Below are 26,570 nucleotides of genomic sequence, written 5' to 3'. Positions count from 1 at the left end.
CTTAACTTGCCAAGCAATCAAGCATAGCCATTTGCTTGTACAGCATGGGGCAGACCTTTCTGGAAGCCTTATGTCAGGAGGGTGACTATTGCGTCTCTTCATAGACTCTCTTTTTTCTTATAACTTCTTGTACCTGGATGTCTAAATGCCCACCTGGTAATAAATTCCTTCTCTTTCTTCACCAGAAACATTATTGCAGATTTTTTTTTTTTTTCAAACCAGGGAATTTAAAGGTTTCGGCAGAATAAAATCTCTCTGATCCCATTTTATTTGAGGCAGTGCCATAAGGAGAGAGGCAACAAAAAAGAGAAATGAAACCAGGAAGAAAAGGAAGGGAAACTAATATTATTGAGCAAATACTGTGTCACACACTGTGATGAGCACTTTACACAAGTCATGTCTTTACATTTATAACTTCTCCGTTAAGTTTATTTTACCCTTTGTAGATGAGCAAGCCAAGCTCAGAAAGGTTAAGCAAATTAGTCAAATAGTGAATTGGAATTCGACAATTATTTAATCGCCTCTCACCCTCTGCCAGTGCATTCTATTAGCATTATGATCTGTTTCAAACACCGTTATTTTATCAGCACAAACATATTCAGCTGACATACAAAATAACTAGACGAAATGATTGGCATAATGAAGAAAAGTAGCTTGCAGATTGACTTCTGTATCCTCAACCAGTGGCTCTTGCATTAAGTATACACATTCAGGGCTTGGCTGGACGTTCCAGGAGCATCTCCCCACTGCTGACTTGTAGGCTTCTCTCCTCTAGTGTCTCTCCAACGGCAGTTCCAGTGCCAAAGCCAATCCATCAACTTTTCAAAGGATGCCAGAACTTTTCGTTCATTCAACAGTCTTTCAACAAGTGTTTATTGAGTTCTTTATCAGGCAGAGTCCTGGCAGGAAAGAGAGCTCATCACAGATGGTACAAATGAAAAGATTTTAATGAAGGGTCGACTTAATGATATGTGGGCAGGGTTACAAGTAAAAATAGAGAAAGGATACAGTACCCAGAAATTAGGAGCAGCAGGAAGCCATTACACCCCCACAGTGGAAGGAATTAGAAGAGATTGCTTTCACGGAAGGAACAGAGTACTGGCAGGAGCTCTCTGGTTGTGGGGGGGACACAGCTCCTGCTGGAGATGGACTGAGGCAGTGATAGGGCCGGGAGGAATACCACAGTCCTTCTCTCCTCCCTCCCTACACATCTTCATAGTGCCTCCCATTGGCTGAAGCACCCCAAAGCCATCTATCTCATGTTGGGTGCAGCTCACAGGGGTTTACCTCCAAGGGCACAGAGCAGGGCACAAAGGGCTGAAAATGGGTCTGGGGTGAGTTGGGGATGAAGCATTACTTGTCCAAGTACCCCCAAGTGTCTGGCTCTAACCTAAGCACTAGGGATGGAGCAGTGAGCACAACAGACAAGATTCTGGACTCAGGCAGCTATGTTCTAGTGCAGGATGGAGACAAAATAGAACAACGACAAAAAAAAGGTGAATGCTGAGGAAAGCCATAGAATGTCCCATGGTGATAAGCACCAAGGAGAAAATAATGAAGTTGGGAAAGGGGTTTTGAAATGTGTGGAGGGTAGAGTTTTAGGTATGGGCATCCAGAAATGCCCCTTTTCACCCCCAAAAGATGGCATTGTCAGAAGACCTAATAAAAAGGAGGGCATGAGCCGTACTGGGAAAGAAGCATCACATGCAGTGGGGACAGCAAGAGCAGAGTCCCTGAGGAAGGCAAGGGCCTGGCCTTGTAACATGCAGCTGCAGACAGGTGAGGGAGGAAAGAGGCAGGTGAGATGGAGTCAGGGCTTGACTCAGAAGGTCTCTTTGACTCATGGCATCTTTCTCCATCCCATGGCTTCACGTTTGTGTTTTGTCTGTGACCAGACGCTGTACAGAGGAGGTAAAATGCTGATAGCAGAGAAAAGCTGAGAGGTGCAAGGTGATTCATCCATCACCATCTAGTATGGGCCAGTTCTCTTGTGGTAGGCCAGTTGACAGCACGCCTTCCGTTTATAGATTGGTTTTTGTTGGGTGTGATGCATATTCCTGTGGCAATCACCTTTGGCCAGCGTATTAGAACACATGGTAGACCATAGCGACCAATGCATAAGATGCAGTTTAGAAGGGACTGTGGCATTACTTAAGCTTCTCCAGGAGAAGCCATGAAATCAGAGAGTACTTGATTTTACTTCTCCTGTACCCTGGGCCTTTTAGGTTTTCTCTACCCTCTAAAATAGAGTTTCAACTGCAAATTATAAATATCTTAAATGTATGTATGAGCTTCTCATGACTAGTCATTACCACCTCTCACTTAGATAGTATATTCATGCTTGTATGTATGTGTATATATGTGCATATCTGTATCTCTTTACATTTATAGATCTATCTGTATACATATCTATTGTATACATATAGATAGATATCTCCTTAGCTTTATATATATAAGCTTCCTTCCCAACCTTTTTTTTCTGAAAAATTCCTTTCAGCCATCAAGATTTCACAGCTCACGTATCACCTCCTTCAGTGAAACTTTCCCAGATAAATCGAAGACATCTTGACCAGACTCTTCATGATGTCATGGCCTTCAGTTCAGACAAATGTTAGAGACCTAATGATGCTGATTTGTGGTTTATCTCTTTACAGATCAATGATCCCAAATTAGACTGTGACCTTCTGATGGCCAGAGATCCCTTATACCCTTTTGTGTTCCTGTCTTTAAAAAAAAAAAAAAAAATTAATGTTTGTTTCTGAGAGACAGAGACAGAGCATGAGTGGGGGAGGAGCAGAGAGAGAGGGAGACACAGAATCTGAAGCAGACTCCAGGTTCTGAGCTGTCAGCACAGAGCCTGACAGGGGACTGGAACACACAACCACGAGATCATGACCTGAACTGAAGTCATTGGGTTTGAACCCATAACCACGAGATCATGACCTGAGACGAAGTCGGACGCTTAACCAACTGAACCACCCAGACGCCCCTTTTGTGTTCCTGTCTTAGCAGGGCATATGGTTCATTGAACTTGATTAGAGCTTAAATTTATTTATATTTCAGTTAGTTATATTCCAGTTATTTGACTAACTGTGAAATATTATATTTTATTATTATTATAATTTATTATTTATATAATTTATATTATAATTTATTATATTATATTTCAGTTAATATAGAGTGCAATATTGCTCAGAAATAGAATTCAGGGATTCATCACTTACAACACCCAGTGCTCATCACAAGTGCCCTTCTTACTACCCATCACCCATCTAGGCCATCACCCACCCACTTCCTTCCAGCACAGAGCAGACTGTTTTTAAAGACAGGTGGTAGATAGGTAGATAGATAGATAGATAGATAGATAAAATGAATAAGCCTTATTCCTCATTACATGTATATATTAAATACATAGGGCTTATCTTAAATGCGAGTTTGCAGGACTGATATCCTCAGCGGTTCAATATTAAGAGGATGTGCCGATGAGATCATGGATAGTGCTGTCAAACGGACTCTAAGTTTTAATTTACTAAAAATTCCAGAAAACAGATACCTCGAACATAGATAATTTGTTGTTGGCCATGAAGCAACCACAGAATACCCCAGCTTCCCTCAAATCCAGTGGCCTTGCTGAACCTGTCATCTGGGAGGTCTTTGTGATTTTATCTTATCTCTATTTGAGAGTCATAAAGATGAGTAACTAAAATGTGGTTAATAAACCCCAGCTGGGCATTTTCTAGGTGAATAAACACACCACTTTTTCTACTGTTTTTTCATGTGGAAATGATGAATAGGACTCACAACTCTTGTTTTCATTGTAAGTAGAAAAGTAGAAATAATATCAAGTTATGATACTTGAGGTTGTTATAAAGTGCTTTAGAGACACCCTGAAAGTTTCAAATAATTATAGCTCCCGTAAAATTTTTATGGCTGCCTGTGGATTTTCATGATCAAAGAAAAAGTAAACAGAGAACACTTTTAGCTCAAAAGATATTCAGACCCTTATGATTTTTTTTTGTTGTTGGCTCTCCCTCTATTCCTAAAAGAGTGATTAATAGTTTCACAGTGTAAAAGCACTCATATTTGAGATTAAGTAATTGGATGAAATTGATTCCTGAATCTAATCTTCGTGCACCCCAGGCATACTGCATAATATATCATCTTGGTGATTAAAAATACAATGAGCTAGATATAAAGAAAGTTTTCCAAAAACTTCGAGTTACCAGTTTCATTCCAGTCCAGCTTATAGATTTCAGCTCCATGTTTTTTCCTTTGCTAAAAAGTACATTATTACTACAAATAGTGGAATTTGAAGAGTTATAGATTAGATTTTAGTATCATTAATATTAGTATCTTGATTTTAATAATTGTGCTGTGGTAATACAATAGATTGTCCTTGGTTTTAGGAAATAACAAACTGTTTATATGAGTCAAGAGGAAACATGTCTTTTCAATGGTCCAGAAAAAAAGATTATGTGTATATGTGCATACATACATAGGCATATGATGTGTGTATATGCATGTACACATATATACATGTGCACAATTATATATACACCCATATACATATATGTGAATAGATACATACACACCTTTATGCATGCATCCATATATAGATTTATGAAATACATACATATTGAATATACATACATGAGAAAACATATCCCATGCATATATAGACAGCATACATGTGTGTACATGAATGTACATACGTATGCATATTTTACCTATTTTATCACTAAAACATGCTTTACATTTCTTATGTTTTACATAAAGATATTTACATATAGTGACTCTGAGTGACTAATGTATAAGAATCCTTTGCACTGTTTTGAAACCTTGATATGTCTGAAATCACTTTAAAATTAAAAAATCAAAGCATTTTAAGGCAGGTTGGAAGTGCTTCATTCTACCAAGTGTTCTAGAAGCAGGTAGAGGATTGAATCCACATACAAAGATTTGGCTTTGTGCTGAGGAAAATTGTGTTTTTCAGACGCTAATTGCATTTCTAGTTCTAGTCAGTAATTCTATGGAAGGTTGTGTAAGGAACAAGAGTGAAAGAAGCTTTTACAACTCAGAGTAAGGAAAATATATATACTTATATACACATAATTCTGATCTAGAGTGGGTCCACTTGTATTGTTTTAACTGAGATAAATTTACATAACCATTTTAAAGCATATAATGCAATGGTGTCTATAGCACATTTGCCAGATTGTGTGACCACAGCATAACCAAGTTCCAAAACACTTTTATCCCCTCCCCACACCCCCTACCAAAACAAACAAACAACAACAACCCACTTTCTGTTAAACAGTGACTTCTCTATCTTTGGCTACCACCAATCTGCTTTGTGTTTCTATGCATTAACCTATTCTGGATATTTCACATAAATAGACTCTTACACTCTGTTGCCTTTTGCATCCGGCTCCTTTCACTTTTTGAAGTTCATCCATGTTGTAGCATGTGTGAGTACATCATTCCTTTCTTTGGCTGGGTAATATTCTGTTGCATGTAGATACTATATTTGGCTTACCAGGTTATCCGTTGGAGGGTATCTGGTTTGTTTATACCTTTGATTATTGTGAATTGTGCTGCTATGAACATTTGTGTTCAAGTATGTGTTTGAGAACGAGGTCTCCATTTTTGCTGTGTATACCTAGGAATGGGGCTGCTAGGTCATATGGAAACTCTATGTTTAACTTTTTGAGGAACTGACAAACTGTTTTCCCACTAATATTGATGTTAGGGGCAAGACACATGAACTCATGATCCAGCGATAATCTTTATTTTAAACAATTGTTTTGTACATCTAGTAGTTGTTTAAGGCCATGTCTCATACAAACACCATGAGCAGGACTTGGACATTTCACTTAAATCTATACTAAGCCCTCAAGGAATTCTCATTTTAGAATCAGAGTTTAGAACAAGGAAAATGAGTGATCAGGAGTAGAGTATGAGGGTTTTATATGTAATCTACCATGTTTCCCAAATTTTCAAATCTGCTTGCTTTCTGAGTCATTTTAAGAACCCTATAGGGTGGGGCGCCTGGGTGGCTCAGTCAGTTAAGTGCCCGACTTCAGCTCAGGTCATGATCTCACAGTCTATGAGTTTGAGCCCTGCGTCAGGCTCTGTGCTGACAGCTCAGAGCCTGGAGCCTGCTTCAGAGTCTGTGTCTCCCTCTCTCTTTGCCCCTCCCCTGCTCATGCTCTGTCTCTCTCTCTCTCTCAAAAATAAAATAAAAAACATTAAAAAAAAAAAAAGAACCCTATAGGGAAATCAATAGAGGTATCGTTTTAAAAAAAAGTTATAGAAGTATAATTAACATACAGTGTTATAAATTGTGTTATATACACAATTTCATGTGTACAATATAATGATTCAATAAGTCTGTATATTACTTAGTGTTCATAATAATAAGTATACTCTTATTCCTCTCTATTTCATCCATCCCTTCACTTCCCTTCTGGCAACCACCAGTTTGTTTTCTGTATTTAAGAGTCTATTTGCTTGTTTATCTCTTTATTTCTTTGTTCTTTTTTTTTTTTAAGTTTCACATAGGAGTTAAATCACATTGTATTTGTTGTTGTCTGATTTATTTAATGTAGCATTATAACCCTTAGATTCATCTCTGTTGTTGCAAATGGAAAAATCTCACCCTTTTTATGGCTGAGTAATATCCTATTGTATATACATGCCACATCTTCTTTATTCAGTCTTCCATTGATGGATGCTGGGGTTGCTTCCATATCTTGTCTATTGTAAATAATACTGCCAAAAACATAGGGGTGCATATATCTTTTCGAATTAGTGTTTTTGTTTTCTTTGGGTAAATATTCAGTAGCAAAATTCCTGGATCATATGGTAATTTTATTTTTATTTTTATTTTCCAAAGAAGAAAATGGCCAACACACAGATGCAAAGATGCTCAACATCACTAATCAGGAAAATTCAAATCAAAACTGCAGTGAGATATCACCTCACACCTGTCAGAATGGCTAGAATCAAAAAGACAAGAAGTAACAAGCGTTGGTGAGGATGTGGAAAGGAACGCTTGTGCACTGTTGGGAGGAATGCAAATTGGTGTAGCCACTGTGGAAAGCAGTATGGAGGTTCCTCAATACACACATCTTTTTTTTTTTTATTTATTTAAATACAAGTTAATGAACATATAGTGTAATAATGGTTTCAGGAGTAGAATTTAGTAACTCGTCACTAACATGTAACACCCAGTGCTCATCCCAACAAGTGCACTCCTTAATGCCCATCCCTCATTTAGCCCATCCCTCCATGCAACACCCCTCCAGCAACTCTCAGTTTGTTCCCATTGTTTAAGAATACCTCTTATGGTTTGCCTCACTCTCTGTTTTTATCTTGTTTTTGCTTCTCTTCCTCTGTGTTCATCTATTTTTTTTTTCTTAAGTTTCACATATGAATGAAATCATATGGAGTTTGTCTTTCTCTTACTGACTTATTTTGCTTAGCATAATACATTCTAGTTCCGTCCACGTTGTTGCAGATGGCAAGATTTCATTCTTTTTGATTGCCAAGCAATACTCCATTGTGTGTGTGTGTGTGTGTGTGTGTGTGTGTGTGTGTGTGTGTACACCACATCTTTATCCATTCATCAGTCGATCAACATTTGGGCTCTTTCCATTATTTGGCTATTGTTGATAGTGCTGCTACAAACACTGGGGTGCATGTGTCCCTTTGAATCAGTATTTATGTATCCTTTGGATAGATACCTAGTCGTGCAATTTCTGGGTCATTGGGCCCTTGATTTTGGGGGGAACCCCCACACTGGTCTCCCTAGTGGTTGCACCAGTTTGCACTTCCACCAACAGTCCAAAGGTGTTTCCCTTTCTCTGCAACTTTGCCAACATCTGTTGTTTCCTGAGTTGTTAATTTCAGCCATTCAGATAGGTATGAGGTGATATCTCATTGTGGTTTTGATTTGTATTTTCCTGATGATGAGTGACGTTGAGTATCTTTTCATGTCTATTAGACATGTGGATGTCTTCTATGGAAAAGTGTCTATTCATGTCTTTTACCCATTTCTTCAATGGATTATTTGTTTTTTCGGTGTTGAGTTTGATAAGTTCTTTATATTTTATAGATTTTGGAAACTAACCCTTTATGTGATATGTCATTTGCAAATATCTACTCCCATTCCATCATCCATTTGTTGATTGTTTCCTTCGCTGTGCAGAAGCTTTTTATCTTGATGATAGATCATTTTTGGTTTTGTTTCCTTTGCCTCCAGAGACATGTCTAGTAAGAATTTGCCATGGCTGAGGTCAAAGAGGTTGTTGCCTGTTTTCTCTTCTAGGATTTTGATGGTTTCCTGTTATATATTTAAATCTTTCATCCATTTTGAGTTTATTTTTTGTGTATGGTGTGAGAAAATGGTCCAGGTTCATTTTTCTGCATGTCGCTGTCCAGTGTTCCCAGCACCATTGTGGGTCTATTTCTGGGTTCTCTATTCTGTTCCACTGATCTATGTGTCTGTTTTTGTGCCAGTACCATACTGTCTTGATGATTATAGCTTTGTAATACAGCTTCAAGACCAGGATTATGATGCCTCCAGCTTTGATTTTCTTTTTCAGAATTGTTTTGGCTATTTGTGGTCTTTTCTGGTTCCATACAAATTTTAGGATTGTTTGTTCTAGCTCTGTGAAGAATGCTGGTGTTATTTTGATAGGTATTGCATTGAATATGTAGATTGTTTTGGGTAGTATTGACATTTTAACAATATTTGCTCTTCTGATCCAGGAACACAGAATATTTTTCCTTTTTTGTGTGTGTCTTCTTCAATTTCTTTCATAAGCTTTCTATAGTTTTCAGTGTATAGATCTTTTACCTCTTTGGTTAGGTTTATTCCTAGGTATTTTATGGGTTTGGTGCAATTGTAAATGGGATTGATTCCTTGAATTCTCTTTTTGCTACTTCATGATTGGTGTATGGAAATGCAACCAATTTCTGTACATTGATTTTATATCCTGTGACTTTACTGAATTCATGTATCAGTTATAGCAGTTTTTTGGTGGAGTCTTTTGGGTTTTCCATGTAGAGTATCATATCATTTGCAAAGAGTGAAAGTTTGACTTCTTCCTTGCTGATTTGGATGTTTTTTATTTCTTTTTGTTGTCTGATTGCTGAGGCCAGGACTTCCAACACTGTGCTGACAACAGTTGTGATAGTGGACATGCCTGTCGTGTTCTTGACCTTATGGGGAAAGCTCTCAGGTTTTCCTCCTTGAGGATGATATTAGCTGTGGGTCTTTCATATATGGCTTTTATGATCTTGAGGTATGTTCCTTCTTTCCCTTCTTTCCTGAGGGTTTTTTATCAAGAAAGGATGCTGTATTTTGTCAAATGCTTTTTCTGCACTCATGTTAATCATACTTAACCTGTTTCTGAGCTTGGTCTGTTTTCTCTTGCTTTAGAGTTGTTCCCAAATGGTATTTGGCTGCTCTTTCAAAGTTTCCCCCCACCTCAGTCCATCTCACCTTCTACTCCAGACCTCTAAAAGAACAGAAGATAAATCTTTTATCCTTGGGGAGATACAAAAGTATGTCCTACATGTTTGAGCAATAGCCTTCTTTCTCAATCTTCATTTTAGTCTCTTGCTGGTCACACTGATCTCCCCAACTTCTAACCGTAGAGCAGTCCCAGGATCATCCCTGAGCCTTGTCTCCATCTACTCACACTCCCTAGAAGTCATTAAGAGTCATGGCTTTAAATGCATCCCATACACAGATAACTCTCAAGTTTTTATCTCCAGCCGGGAGTTCTCCTCTAAACTCCAGAGTTACCTGCCTGCACCAAGACTGTTCTACTTGGTTTTCCAATTGATACCTCAAACTTAATGTGTTTAACACTGTGAACACCTGATTTACTTTCCAACCTGCTTCTGCATTGTCTTTACTATCTCAGTTAGTGGACTCACCTTTTGGAGTCTAAGTCAAGTATTTATATATTTCTTAACACCTGCATTTAATCTGTTAGCAAATCCTATTGGCTCTTTCCTCCAAATATACTCAGATTCCAACTCTTCTCACCCTCTACTGTCCCTGCCTTTGTCCAAGATGCCATCATTTCTCATCCAGATTAGTGCAATACCCTTCTAACAGGTTACCCTGCTTTTTTTTTTTTTTTTCAGGTTTCTGATCCCCTTTGATCTTATCAGTGGGGTCTTTCCAATCAACTCTTTTTTTAAATATGAAATTTATTGTCAAATTGGTTTCCATACAACACCCAGTGCTCATCCCAACAGGTGCCCTCCTCCTCAATGCCCATCACCCACTTTCCCCTCCCTACCACCCCCATCAACCCTCAGTTTATTCTCAGTTTTTAAGAGTCTCTTATGCTTTGGCTCTCTCCCTCTCTAACTTTTTTCCCCCCTTCCCCTCCTCCATGGTCTTCTGTTAAATTTCTCAGGATCCACGTAAGGGTGAAAACATATGGTATCTGTCTTCCTCTGTATGACTTATTTCACTTAACATAACACTCTCCAGTTCTATCCACATTGCTACAAAAGGCCATATTTCATTCTTTCTCATTGCCAAGTAGTATTCCATTGTGTATGTAAACCACAATTTCTTTATCCATTCGTCAGTTGATGGACATTAAGGCTCTGTCCATAATTTGGCTATTGTTGAAAGTGCTGCTATAAACATTGGGGTACAAGTGCCCCTAGGCGTCAGCTCTCCTGTAGCCCTTGGGTAAATGCCTAGCAGTGCTATTGTGCCTCTCCTCATCAGGGAAATACAAATCAAAACCACAGTGAGATATCACCTCATGCCAGTCAGAGTGACTAAAATGAACAAATCAGGAGACTATAGATGCTGGAGAGGATGTGGAGAAACGGGAACCTTCTTGCACTGTTGGTGGGAATGCAAAGTGGTGCAGCTGCTCTGGGAAACAGTGTGGAGGTTCCTCAAAAAATTACAAATAGATCTGCTGTATGACCAAACAACTCTATTTAAAATAGCATCCCAGTGATCCCTAAATTCGTTCCCCACTTGTTCTTCTATAAACTTTACCATTAGACAAATATTACAGAATACTTCTTTGTATATTTCATCTCTCCCTACCTAGAACATGAGCTTCAAAAGAGTAAAGATTTTTGTCTGTTTCTCTTTTTTTACTGCTTTATCTAGAGCTGAGAGTAGTGCCCAGCACATGTTAAAAGTTTATTTATTTTTAGATGCATTATGCATGAAAGGCAATATGTCTAGAATACCTGCAAAGACTTCTTTGTGGCAAACAATACACACCTGAAATTAAATTAGTATGGTTAAGATATCAGTCATGTTTTGTGTATTTAAAAATATTTTCAGAGCCAGAAGATCCTCAAAAAATAGGAGACCCTTGTATATGACACATTTTCAGAGCCAAAGATACTTTTCTAGGAGGTTTGATTAAAGGTGCCTCCTCAAGTTGATGTGTGGCCTTCAGCAGTATGATTATATGTGCACTTCTAAACCTCTAGTGAAATGTCCCTAGACTCGGTATCTGTAGTTCAGCAATGTCATTGTGCCTTTGTGACATGTCAGTGGTCTGACAGCTGGGCAAGCTGTTTAGTCCATTGTGAGCTTAAGCTATAAATTGGTGATGGCAGTAATAATAATAAGGAGCTCACAAGGTACTGGTGAGTGTCAGCTAAGATTTTGGACATGTTTTATAAAACCTTAAACATGCTACAAATGTAAGAAACCTGAGAAAATGTTACAAATTTAAGGATGAGGACCCTCAGGCTAAGTAAAGATATGAAAATTAATAAGTTCAGTTTCATAATTCCCTTACCATAGAACTTTTCTTTACTATCAGATTTATTCAAACTTGATTGAAGGAATTATTCTTGCTGTTTGAGAGAATCCTTTAGGCAGCCTGAAAATAATTTCAGGATGTTAAAATCCCAGACAGTATTCCAGGTTCTCTAAATGGGTGTAGTTTTTCAGTGACCAGTCAGATCAAAGCCCCGCCCCCTCCTCTTCTGGCCAGGTTTATTTTTCTACTGTTTTAAGAAATTAATCTTCCACAAGCCCAACAGGTAGCTAAAACAGAACACATATAAAATGGAATGAAAGTTTTCAGGATATTGATACTGATGTAGGCCTCAAATCTGCTTTGGGACTTGAGTGTGAATGTCTACACTGACCAAGTGGGCTGTATTTCCTTCTCTATTATCATTGTCACTTACCTGCCTATCATTGATTATCATCTTAGTGCTAAGGATTCTACTCAGCAATTGATGTATGTTATTCTTTTTATACTTTATCAAATCTGTGTGTGGTAAGTATTATTATCCTCATTTTATATTGGAAGAGATTTGAACTCGAGGCGGGGGGGAGCATTATTTTTCTAAACAGGGAGATGACAGAATCAGACTGTAGATTCAAATCTAATTTCAAAGCTCATGGTTCTGTTATCACACAAGTCTCTTTTCTGGCAGCCAAGCTCCGTTTTCATTTTGTAAGTCCACTTTGGTAATAGAGTTCCCCTGAAGGTAGAGAGTGTCAAAAAAGGGTGGGGGGTGGGCAAAGAAAAAAAAAAGATAATAGAAATTATAGATTTCTGTTTCTATTGTATATATTATACAATATATTGTATATCTTAATACAAAGGTTAAGAGTTGGAAGAAGAGGTATTTCTTATATTCTTATCACAAAATTTTATTTGGACATAGGCTACTCTAACCTGGTCTTGCCTAATTTTGTTAAGACTTTGGAAGATGAGTGTGATCATTGCCCTGGCCTCCTGTGGGTTAGAGTTTAGTTGGAATATTACTAAAAGTTCTTGTTACTATTTACTCTTAAAGTGTCTAACAAATGTATTATCTAAAAATAAAAGTATTCTTAGATCCCTGTATACTCTACAAATAGAGTTGATGGATATATCCTTCTTTGTGTTTCTTTCAGACCCTTGGTAAAACCCTACTGGGCTATTTGCTTCTTTTACACATATAGTTCAGCACAGAATTAAAAGAAGGTGAAGCCTATATATATCATGGCCCAGCTTCTAGCTCGCCTCTGGCCTTGCTGGTTCTTATTAATGATTCATTTCTTTTGACAGGAGCGGCAACATTTCAGGACTTCTTGGGTGGAAGAAAGTTGGCAGAGAGAAAGTCCACGGTGAGTAGTTAAACATTATATGAATTAATAACCCCCATCAATAGTTTAATGGATGAAATGCATTGATTGCTTTGAGAATTATGCTGAGGTCTACAGTAATAAGCAGAAATGTCTGATTTGACATCTTTTTTTTTTTTTTTAATATGTCTGCAACGTAATCTACTACCAATTACACAACAACCCCACCGAAGGAGTGCTGAGTGGTCCCACTACAGTAGTAACATGTTGTAAAAGCTCGGGTTTCAGGACAATTAGCTTCTGGCTGCAGTTTATTACCCCATTTGAGATTTAAAACATTTTTTTTTCCATTGCATTCCAACAATGCTTATGTGTCTGGGGCTAACACTTTAAAACAATAATGGAATGGCAAATATCTGTCTGGCTGGCGTTTGTTCAAGAAGAAGGGTGTATTAGCATTAAAAAATCAAGCAAGGCAGAGTGGACAAAACAAAAGCAACTTACTTAATTTCTCAAAATGACCAGGGTTGTAATGTTTACCAAGAAAAAAAAAATGCCTTTCATTGGCATTTTGTAGAAAATTCAAGAAATATTTTGGAGAAAAGGATCATTCCTGTTTATTTAAAGGCAATTTCCACATAATAAAAAAGTAGTCCTTTGATAATTCTCATATCCATCTATATGTTTGGTGATCATCACCAGATTTCTGCCCTAAGATATATGAATCTCTTTTAATTGGCTGGTACAACAAAAAACTGGCCATCAGGAATTTTTCAGATGATGATGATGATGGTGGTGGTGGTGGTGGTGGTGGTGATGATGATGATGAAGAATGATGATGATGACAACAGTGGACTTTATTGAGCATCTATTCTGTGGCCAGGTACCGTGCTTAACACTTTCCTGGGATGGTCTCATTTAATCATCCTAAATATCTCTTGAGTTAGGTACTATTGTTTCCCCCATTTTACAGATGAGGAAGTTGAGTCTTCCAGAGTCTAAGAATTGGAGGGTTTGAGGGCTAGCAGTAGGTCTGTAGACTGGTGCTTTATGAAAATGAGTCTAGAGGCTCGAAACAGTATGCAGTACTGCCCGGTCATGCTGGTGGTGGAGATGTTTGTGGTGAAGATGATGAAGGCAATGGTAGGAGACCTGGGGAGCCTTCTTGTCAATCTCTTATATATTCGATAACTTTCTTTCCTCCAGGAATCTGAGCCATTTTCTCTCCTGTCTGTTTCCTTTCTGCCAATGTCTATTTTGAATTATTTTATACTAATCCTGTTTTTTGCCTCCTGTCTTTCACACTGTGTGACCTGGTACTTCTTGTGGCTATTAAGGAGCTGAGTTGAGTGGGTGAAATGGGAAGGTGAACCCTATCTCAGTAATTGCTCATTAAGACAGTTTACTTACAGGCCCCCACTTTCAGTGAAGAGTGAGAGTGTCATGGAAATGGGATTCCAAGAGCTCACTTACCTATGTAGTCAATCTACAGTATTCGTTCTTTGATACCTTTCTCACCTCAGATTTTTAAACTTCTAACTTTGGATGTAATCAAGTCTAGAGAGTAACCCACATGAGTGTGATGTTTCTCCATCTAAGGCTGTGTGGAAAAATCTGAATTTTGATATGACGTATGTACTTGTATCATTAAAATCAAACCTTTTTTATCCCTTGGAAAAAAGAATGCTTTCTGTGAATTAAAATATTAACAAGTAGAAAATTATGAAGAGAACTTATGCAAAAATGAGTCAAGTGCAGTAAATAAAATAAGTGAATTAGCAAGTAAGCAATAATATTGTGTTGACCTAGAGCATATAGCGCATTACTGACTTTCCCCTGATACCAGCTCAGGTCAGGATATTTCCCACCAAGGTGTGTTGGTATGTGATGCTTTAGGCACAGGAAGGGTGCATCTCCTTAAAACAGATGGCTTTTCTTTGTTCTTATTCTCCTCAGGCTCTTCATAGTGCCTGGCATGTTGGTTTCCCACTCTAGAATGGCTGGAGAAGGAACCAAGTGTTTTTCTCCATTTAGGCAGTACTATTGCCCTCTGCTGAGGTCAGCTTTGGTTCTGTGCTTGGAGTCTTTTTTCATGTGGGTCCAGTCTCCATGATGTCAGATGATCGGGCCTTTGTGTCTTCTGCCTAGAATGCCATTCCCCATTTCGTCTGTTTGGAAAATCCCTATTTATTCTTTGAGATGCTGCTTCAACTTCAAAACTGCTGCTTGTAGCTTCCCCTCCTCTCCTCTCTTTTCCTTTCCCCAGGTAGAATTGCTTTCTCGCTTGTGTTTCCCCAACACTGTACGTATCACATTGCACTATAAATATTTGTTTTGTCTTTCTCTACTATGAGACTGTAGGGCCTCTTATGGGGGACTCTGGCTTATTCACTCCTTTTTTGTGTCTGCAGCACATAGCAAAATGTAAGGTCCATGTTAGGTTTGTGATAAATGTTTCTTGTCCTGCGCTGAAGTTCTGTGCCTCTGATTGTGTGTTCCACCATCCAAAGTTATTATATATTATAATATTTATAATCCACATACAATACAGCAGATACTAATCCAGGAGCCATAATGTTGGATTATCTGTCATTGTTTTGTAACTGCTTGTATATCAGTTTTATCATCTGTAAACTTTGAGGAATTGATCAAATTCATTTGCTTTTCATTCATTCATCAGTTGATTCATTAATTCATTCAAGATAAATTGATTACGTACCTACTTTGCCCCCGATATTGGACTAGGTAACTTCTTCAACATAAAATGTCACATTTTTAGTTTGAAATACTGTGTATTTTACTTAGAACACAAAAAGGTTTGGATCTGTGTAGACAATAGAGTTAATTTAACAACGCTGCTATTATAAGCTGTGCTACTAAGAGCACCGATAGACACAGTTTTGAATATAATTCAAACTAAGATAACAGCATTTAGTTTGTGAATCTCGTTAATGCTTCAAACCATATTATTTGTATCAACTAATCTTAAAATATCAGTTCTCCCAGTGATCACAGAGTAGGATTTCTAAGTTCCATTGTAGTGTTTGGTTTACCTTCTCAAATAAGCCAGAATATTGACTCAATGTGTATTTTATAAATTTAAGCAGATGTGGAAACTCTTCAGACTTAAGAAAATCTGTACATTTGTTCAGCAGCTATTTACCGAGTGCTGAATATGTGCCCAGTGTTATTTACTGAGTGCCTGCTATGTGCCTAGTGTTAAAATATATGCCCAGGATTAGAAGGTCAACAAAATGGGTCTCTATCTTTGAGAAGTTTACAGATTTATGGGGAGAAACATGGATGTAAACATATCATGATGGAAGACTATGCAGATTTTAGCAGAGAGGAAGAAATGCGCTCAGGTTTGGCCGAGGGTAGGGTGGGGCCAACAGACTTGTCAGAAAAAAGTCTTCATAAACTTTCCTGGGTTCTAGTCTTGGTTCTTCATATCAGTAGATGATACTTGGGGTGAATGTCAAGAAATGTGTATGCCCCCAGGCTGCCAATGCTGGGAGGAAGGAGAACATTCCAAGAGAAGGGAGAAGGATGAGCGGTAGCAGATGAATGTGAAATAATACATCATATTTAGGCAACTAGATAATATGTCATCATGGTTAGAGAGAAAGGGACAAGCTTGGTTTCAGGGATATCTAAGGCTATAGAGTAAACATTGGCGGGAGTTTGTAGTCTCTTGGCTACGATGAAAGAATACCAACTATATCCTGTACTGTACATAGAGGGACATCCAGGACAGTCTTACACAGTAGAGCGAGGTGATCATTTTTCAAAAACTACTAGAAACATAAATGCGATCGAAAAATACTTGCTAAATCTTAAAATCTGAATTTGGAAACTTAGACATACTTGTGTTTTCTTCTATAAGCGTTTGTGCTAAGTTATTTTTTTCAATGAATGGGAATTATAATACTCAAATGAGATCACATTATGGAGACAAAATTGGGAATGGGGTCTTCCATTCTATCAAAATCTTCCTTCCATACCTAGCATTAGGCCTTTATTAAGTTACTAAATTCTGTTTTGTTTTGTTTTGTTTTTTTTTTACCTCTGGAGAAATAGCAGTCTAGTATTTAAGATCACCTCTTAATGGAGGTTAAAATAAAGGCTTGGACTTTGCCCCTCAAACTTCAGTTTATGGAAAAAGAAGGCAGAAAAATGAACCACATAGATTTAGACATTTTTAGTGAGGAAAATAAATATTGACTGGCTATATTAGCTTCAAGTGAAAACATATCAATTGCAGATTTTTTAAATGCCAAATCACAGCAATTGATCTAGTAAAAATGAGTTTTTCCCTAACAGTTACTTAAGGGTTATTGATAAGTCAGTAGTAAATAGGAAACACCAAAATTGAGGCCTTCTGAACTAATAATGTCAACTCCATTAACCATTTGTTGAGAGATTTTACCATACAAATGCTTTGAAAAATTTTTAATCTTTCAAGAGAAAAAAGTAAAATTTCATCATATTGCTTTTCATTGGAATAATGCAGTGACTCCCTAAGTGGTTTGTGACCTCAAATCTTTCCCTCGTAATCTGTGCTGTGTTAGCTATAGAGCTCATCAATATGAAATCACACAAACCTCATTTTTAATCTTGGTTCTGCAAGTTTTTCACTATATGAGTCTCTGTTTTGCTATCTGTATGATTGAAATAATACCTATTTGAAAAGAATGGGAAGCATTGTAAGGATTAAGTGGAAACTCTTAGGTATAGGGTCTTGTGCTCTGTAGGTCTGGAACACATATTTATTGAGTAAAACAATGGCACACTTTGGCTAATGTTTAACTTTTCAACTAAGTTTATTATTTGTAGTTCTAAGCTAACTGTACACAATAAGGTAGATCCAGGTATAAAAATGATTTCATTTCTAATAGCTGGATTGTGAAAATCCTCAAATTGTTGTATATGGAACACTATGAATGGAAATATTTTCAGGACATCCTGAAGCTCTTAATGCTGAATATTTACACATGATTGCTTGTGGACAATTTGCTTCCAAAGAGGAAAGCCAAGACCTATTCAGAAGCAGAAGAAAGCACTCCAAACAAATGATCACCTCAGTAACTGTCAAGGTAACCTGGCCTTGTTTTTGATGGATTGCAATGAATATCTGCCTTTTACAAAACAATATGCAATTGTTATTAAGAAGCCAAATGGGTAAAGAAAAAGGGATTATGTACCATAGGGAACTGGGGAAATCAATTAAAACAAGATCTGGAGGGGTGCTCCAGGCTGGCCTTCCACTTAACTCCCTGTGTGAACATAGGCAACTCTCCCAAGAGAAGAGCTCTTTAACTCTAACAGAGAACAAGTGCAACTCCTCAAAGAAAAGCAGAGGACGAGCATGAGATAGCAGACCACAGGGCAGACTCAAGTCAGACTGGCTTAGGAGAAATACTCTAAGTATCACCACAGAGATGTTTTCCGTATTCTCAGGAGGTAGCTGTTCCCATGAACACAAAACAATGCTTGCCAATGGTTGCCTTCAGAGGGAAGTCCAAGGACTACAAAATAAATTAACTTCCACGGCTAGTTCAGCCAAATCAGAACTGTAGAAAATTCAGACTGCTAGGGTGAATTAGCATATACTTGTTCTATGAACACATGGAAAACTGAAGTTTCCAGGGAGGTGCTTCTGGCACCTTAAATGAAAGCCACATTAACTCAGGGAAAAGCTGATAGTGACTAACAATTCCTACAAAAGACTATTTTTAGAAGCAAACCTGGTGAAATCATAATGGTCAGTCAAGAGAAGGACTGGCCCAATGACCTAATTACCACTTAGTGGGAAAACTAAAACCAGCCCTGGAAAATTGCGTCAATATTATGGCCTTTAATGGGCACCATTTTTAAAAATACCCATGGCTATCCTAAAAATTTTCCCTTTCTTTATGAGTAACCACATACTGAGAGCCAGTTTTATTTTGAGAAAAAAAAAAAATTAAATAATGAAGCTCTTCAAATTTCATGACAATCCCACCAAAAGCTCTGGTCCTAAAAGGTTAATTAGGTAATTAATCAAATGAGCAACTGTACTCCTCTTTCTGACACATCACTTGGGCCTAGATGCCTATGAACATCCCATTAATTAATGTAATGCCAAATAGGTGAGTACCTTCATATTTTAACATCAGAGCTTTCTTAGAAATGTATTTTTGTACACAGCTGCATCTAAATGCACCAGTAATTGCCTCTGCTCTTGATAGATGCCTTTAAATTTTTCTTTTCTTTTCTTTTCTTTTCTTTTCTTTTCTTTTCTTTTCTTTTCCTTTTCCTTTTCCTTTCCTTTTCTTCCCTCCCTCCCTCCCTCCCTCCCTTCTTTCTTTCTTTCTTTCTTTCTTTCTTTCTTTCTTTCTTTCTTTCTTTCTTTCTTTCTTTCTTTCTTTCTTTCTTTTTCTTGCTGCAATAAACAAGCTACTGAAAAAGAGTGAGAAATTACCAAATGGACTTGCCTCAATGTTAGTGTGCATCTGTGGCCATAGTTCCAGAGTCTCAAAGCAAAAGTAATCTAATTAAAGGAGATGTAAATCTGGAATTGGCAATGAAAACTAATTAATCCATTTATTCATTCAATCAACAGTTCTATAGTAAATGCCTACTGCATTGTAAATATTGTAAGGGTATGCGATGCATGAAGCCAGAGTAGGCTTCAGCTCTCCAAGAGTTCAGGGACTAGAGTCATTCAATAAATTCTTGTTAATTTGATTTGACTAATTCAGTATATCCCAGGTATGATGTATTTGGTTGAAAAACACAGGTAACTGAGCAAATGTTTTAAGAAAATTTTAATTACAAGAATAGTAGTCTAAATTCAATCCTTTAGCCAACAACCGCAGCCAACAGCTGTGTTGTTGGATATGAAATGGTGGTGGTAAATAAATCATTCAACTGAAATTTGAACTTTGAATCTTCAAACAAGTTTTCCTGGCTTCTCTTCATCTTATGTCCAAAGCCCCTCACTGAGGCACAGCTTTCATCAAGACCTGAACTTTTATTCACATTGAGAAAGTACAATGTTTTTGCCTCCCTCTCTCCCTGATTAGAAAACATAGGAGTTTCTCAGACCCCCCCCCACCCCCTACACTCCCTACCAGCTGTTTGTTTTAAATGGGGTCCATTTCAATTCTACACCATCATTCTGATATACTTCTCTTTTCACCAACTATCTTACTCTCCCACAAGCCCCAGAATCCCTTTTGTTCGAAGATACATTTGTCTGGGCATAAAGGCCATGTGCATGATTTCAGAGCATATAGTTTGAAGTATAACGATTCTTTGAGTTTTTATCAAAGTCCTTATTGTTGTGGTCTGTTTGCACAAGCCATCATGGCCTTCTAATTCCTCAGCTATCTGCCTGCAATTGCAACAAACTTGTCTGTGGGCCTTTTTGAATTGTAGAGGCCCAGCTAAAGGTTCTGTTTATAGTCGTATCTTTGTATTAGCAGCTCTTCTAGAAAGTTAGCAGTAAGGCAGATAATTTCTATGAATTAAGTACCTCTACATCCAGCCTTTTCATATTTAATATCTGAACTTCAAAACTGTTATAATTTTACCACAGCTGTTTTATTCCCTTTCATCTCATAAATAGGTCACACTCAGCAGGTTTTGCCTAGCTACGCTTTGTGATGAAAATGAGGAGGAATCACTTGTTAAATCCTATTTTTCCCTCCTGATATAGGTTACACAAATCTTTATGATGGGGGATCAGAGTTTATTGGAGGTTGGGCCCCAACTGCCTACTTTGTTTATAGAAAATTGAAAACTTTCCATTGTTTACCAACGCCATGGGTAATGTTAATGCTGTCTTTGGGTGAGGCTCACCAGGGACTGAGAAAATCCTGAAGCCATCTCTGTATTAGTCAAGACTGGAATTGTTTGATTGAAACACTTTCCTCCTCATATAATATTTGTTCCTTCTTACTCCAGGTAAGAGTTTAATACAATAATAAAGATAAAAGATCTTTACCCCTCTCCATGCTAGATATCACTAGATTTTAGCCTTAATTCTCTGAAAAATATGATTTTTAATTCCTTTTAAGGGTCAAAACAGATGCACCAAGTATAATTCTGAATGACCAACGATATTGAAATCTGACTCCCTAGAGAACACACTCTAGTAGAGGTCAGCAATAAACATGTAATCAAATAGTTATTAAGATAATTTCAGATGCTGATCATTTTTAGGAGAAAAATAAAAAAAAAAACAGGTAATACAGTTGAGAGTGAACAATAGAGAATATGGGTATGGGTAGGTGAAAACTTTAGCTAGAAGGACAAGATGAGAAAGCTTCTCTGAGGGCCTGACATTTGAGCTGAAAGGGCAACAGATGGTAAGTGGGTGCCAGATGTGAAAAATCAGAGGGAGGAACATTCTAGGGAGAAAGATGGCAAATGCAAAGTGTTGAAGCTAGAAGAGAAATGGCAAGAAAAACAAAGTGGCTGAACAGCCGTGAAAGAAGTGGGAAAGTTTTAGGGGAGGAGGTGGGAGAGGGCATGTAAGTTTTCTAGATGGTGGTAAAGATGTGGGATGTTTTAGGAATTGCAGTGGGCAACCATTGATCTTTGAAGCACACATGAAATCCCATAAAATGTCTCTGTATGCAGTCTCAATGTGTGGCTTGTAAATTACCTTCTCTTGGTAACTGAATATCAGAAGTAGCTCCGGTCCCACAGTGTATCTGCTGGTTATGAGTCATGCTGTTTCTCCTTAGTTCTCAGTGTCTAGCTTGGGTTCCTGGCAGCTACTGGGCAAGTCTAGTAATGCCAGCCTACAACCCATATGTTCCATTTTTAATATTACACAAACCAACACCAAATGACCGAAACTTTCAGCAAACTTAGAAGCTAGCTTATAACATAACAGGTCTTATGCATTTGCCTTTTTGTTTTCTCATTTTCATAGCACATGAAAATGTTCAGTGAAGATTTCTCATTTAAGAAATTTGAGGATAAACTTTCATGATATCCAATTGCTGCAGAGTTGGGGATATGTTCTCCCTGAAGAAAAGTGTGAGAAGGAGAGTCCCTTATATCTTTTGGTAATGAAGAGATTGTATTCTGTCTCTGAATATCAGTGGTTCATAGCTTTAGCGAAAAGCTACTTTCTTGATTGTAATGGATATTATACTTGCTGCCTAGGACTCTTGAGATGGGAAATCATGAGATTCCTAGCTAGGCTCTCCTGTTTACCGTAATCATCAAACATGCATTGAGCACCGGGTTCTATGTAGAACACTGCTGGGCATTTTTGGACCAGAAAGATGATCACATTAATCTACAATAGCATTTAATTCCAAAAAGTTAATTGAGATATCAAGAACACAAGGAAAGATGCCTGGGTGGCTCAGTTGGTTAAGCATCTGACTTTAGCTAAGGTCACGATCTTACAGTTCCTCAGTTCGAGCCCCGCATCAGGCTCTGTACAGACAGCTCAGAGACTGGAACCTGCTTCAGATTCTGTGTCTCCCTCTCTCTCTGCCCCTCCCCCGCTTGTACTTTTTTTTTCTCTCTCTCTCAAAATTAAATTAAAAAAAAAAATTAAAAATCAAAAAAAAAAAAAAAAAAAAAAAAGAACACAAGGAGAGAATGAGTTATTTTCCTCCAGCCTTTGATTTACTTACTTCTTGATAAGCAGGTACAAGATAGCAAAGCATCTTCACTCTCTTTTACAATCCTTGGCTAAGTTCCATGACCCTGTAAACCATCTCTCAGAATCTGTGAATAGCCAAGATAGATTTTTGTTTATCTGTTTTGTTTTGGTCTCATCTGAGACTCTTACTCTTAAAACTCTTTACTCTTAAAACTTGTTTGGATTAAAAGGGAGCAGCCCTTGGGGACCATGAGGTCTGCTGTGAAAACCAGCATTTTGATTTTGATTTTTGCAGTTCACATTTCTTGCTAAATATGAAGAGACCTTTAAGGAGGTTGTCCTACCATGTATCTGTCCTCATCCAGTGTTTTCTCCCTCCACTTGGTACTAATATCCCCAAGTGAAAAACAAAATACCCAATGCCATTTATGCTTACCTCTATAATCTTGGAAAGACAGTTCTCATAAACTTTCTTAGATGCGATTGTAACGTCAAAATTTAAAGACTTTGAGGAAAAAAAGCCGCAAAATCACTTCTATTTTGTATTACGTTAAATCAGTGGTTCCCAACTGCAAAGTGCTTTTGCTCTCTAGAGGATATTTTACAACTAGAGTCATTTTTGGTTGTCACAGCTTGGGGTGGAGAAAGGGGAGGGACTACTCTCAACTAGTGGGTAGAGACTAGAGTGGCTGCTGATGGTTTACAACGTGCATGACAGTCCTCTACCATAAAGAATTATCCAGCTCAGAATGTTATTACTGCTCAGGTAGAGAAACCTTAAATGAGACTCATTCTTGGGAATCTCACAACCAATTTGCCTTTTACTTTTCAATGGTCGCAAGGCTTTAATGGAGAATATATATTTGTCATTTGCTGAAATACTGAAATTTTGCTAATGGATTTGTCAAGTATTTGTTAAGATTTTAAATATATTTTTACATACTAAATTTCATATTCCATAATATTCCTGGTTGCGTTTCCAGTGATATAATTTTGTTTTGCAATAAAAATCGTGGTGTTTATTCCAAGACTGCTAACAATCCTTTGCCAGGTTAATGAAGAATGCTAGTCTGAATATGTTTGGAAGGTTTAAAGATGTGTTCTAATTAGAACTAAGTTGTATGTAAACATACCTCATACTCATATATATATGCAATGGCCATGTGTCCATCAATAATCTTGCATTAAAAGGTTTTTACAACCTGTATGTTTGATCGCAGAGGAACCAGATCAGTTATTGAGATCTGCAGGATGAATCACAAAACTATATAATACTTAAGTTCAAACATTGTCCTAGTTTTAGTTTCCATTTGAAAGCAAATAAATTAATAAAAAAGTGCTTATAACTTATAACTTTTTCCCAAGCTTATTTGTAATTGTCATCATGAGAGAAAGAGGAAGAGTCATCAACTTGAAACATATTTCCCAGGCTTTGCTAATTTCATTCTTTTCCATTGCTCGTTTTCAGTAAATAAATCAATTTGGAACATACACTATCAAGAATTATTTAAATATCAGAATATTTGTTATATGAATGAGTTTGGGGGGTTGGCTTTATAGTTTCATTTTCCATGTGGCCCTACAATAACCAAAGAGACCAAAAGAACTCTGACAGGGTGCAAACTTCTTGAGAAATTACCAGAATTCCACAGATGTTGATGATTTCTACCTTAGCACAGCACTATTTACATCCTGTGAACAAACTCTGTAGCCAGTCTTGTTTCAGGACTATGGTTAGGCCACCAGAAATAGAGCATAATGGTCCTAATACGGTGGCATTCAGACTTGGTATTTATAATAAGCCATTTTCCCTGAGGCAGCTTCCAACCCCCTATGTGGATTTATTTTCCCCGTGATTATCTTTCCTTCCCTCAATGTATTCTTTGTGCTTGCTGGACTGGTTTGAAGTGTGAAGGTTAATGCACTGGGTGTGTATGTGGGAAGAAGTCCACACCACTACCTAGAGGCAGTTAATCATTCCCATTGTTATTTTAACATTGAGAATATACTTTATCTCTGGGACCAGAACCTGCACACAGGAACCAGGTAACCACCGTTTCGACATTGGGCTACACAGCGTTATATTTTATGTAATCAGTTAGCCTTTTTCATGTCTTAAGAGGCCATACCGTCAGCTTTTTGAATTCTGTGCAATTCCTCTACAAAACATGGATTTGTACAAGTCTTTCACAAATTGGTTACCTGAATTGATTAAATTCACCCCTTGTTATAAGATGCACATTTACTGCAGCAGAAAACTGGCTTAATCTTTTGACCTCAGTAATGCTGAAGGGAATAGCAAACAATTGTGACTTTAATGTTGTTAGGTTTTTTCTTTTTATTTCCTTATCTTTCATCCAAAGAGGTGTATATGCATTTTTGGTGAAGTCTCTGAAGTAGGTCCTTTGATACCAAAAGTTATTTCAATGTAAACCAGGTAAGTTATGTGCCTGTTTTTCTGACTCCCCATGAGGTGGAGGGCTGGACCCGGTTGCCAACTCTCAGAGCTTGGTCACATATGCTTTGTACATATGATAAGTGCATGTTCTTTTCAGAATGAATCTACTTTTATTTATTTTCAGTCTGTTTCTGGGAGAAGAGATGCCTTCTTATCTCTTAGGTCCAAATATGTTAACTACTGTTTTCTCTGATCCCATTCAATACTGAATACTGCTTCCTTAAACTTCATACACCATCAAGCCTCCACTAGGAAAAAATTAACACTGAATATTTATATCCCAGTCCAAGGGGAGATTAGACAACAACTAAATGAATGGGTGAATGGGAGAGCTTGCTTACTAATAAATGGCAGCTTCTTGGCTAAATTGCTAGAATTATTAGATGCCTTACTTTAGAAAAATGGAATTTTATTACTAAAGAAACCATTGAAAATGTATAGATAAGGATAAACTCTGGAAAAATTGTAATCTACTTCAGACCATAAAAAACATAAACAAAATATCTGCTGTGATGCCACGAGCCCAGAAAACAGGTGTTTCTCCCATTTCTCAATGCTGTTGGCTAGACTTATTCAGGGACAAGATAATTACTCTGATATACCAAGGCTGCTGACCAACACTTGCAGACAATTAATTGGACAAATGAATTGGACAAAGTTAAAATATTTGTAAACAAAAAATTTGAAAATTTACAGTGGAGTGCTAAAACAGTGATTTTAGATTTTCATGAAAATTTACCACTCCTGGTAAGGAAAACTCGGTATGTGTGATGAAAAGGAAAATACCGGAGAAAATTCACCCCATATCCCTGTTTGTGTGTGTACGCACGTGTGTGTGTGTGTGTGTGTGTGTGTGTGTGTGTGTGTGTGTGTGTGTCTTTAGGGGTACTTTTAACACATCCTTCTAAGACATATGTATCTTCAATTTAACCACATAATTTACTGGAGCCGTAGCATATTTTTCTTCTTCTTACTATTGTTCAAGGAAAGACACTCTGAATCATGAAGACAGGGATATTTGATGAAATGTACCAAGTGTTACTGAATTAGATCCAGAGTCTTTCAATAGGGATAGAGTTTATGGAGGTGTTATTGTAACTGTGGATAGGACCTTCAAGGAGGCATTTTGTTGTCTAGGGAAAAAGTAACTGATGAACCATTTAGTGTTGTTGGGAGACATAATTTATAAAGGGAAACCTGCCATTCTAATAGTATCACTGAGCGGTGGCAAGAAACGAAAGAATGGGCCAGCTGCTCTTTATTGGGAGAACATGGTGTCATAGGCCTTTCAGAAGAGTGATCAGGCCTCAGGAAATTGTCTGCCTCCTGGTGGGAACCTGGATATGATCTGGAAGTTTGACTTTCTATACTCCCCTTTCAAGTACTAGCTATAAAAGCACAGCAAG

The sequence above is a fragment of the Puma concolor genome, chromosome E1, assembly GCF_028749965.1.
Source record: "Puma concolor isolate L17-30 chromosome E1, mPumCon1.1.hap2, whole genome shotgun sequence".
Taxonomy (NCBI): domain Eukaryota; kingdom Metazoa; phylum Chordata; class Mammalia; order Carnivora; family Felidae; genus Puma; species Puma concolor.
The sequence above is the reverse complement of the archived record's forward strand: the minus strand, read 5'-3'. Positions refer to the sequence as shown.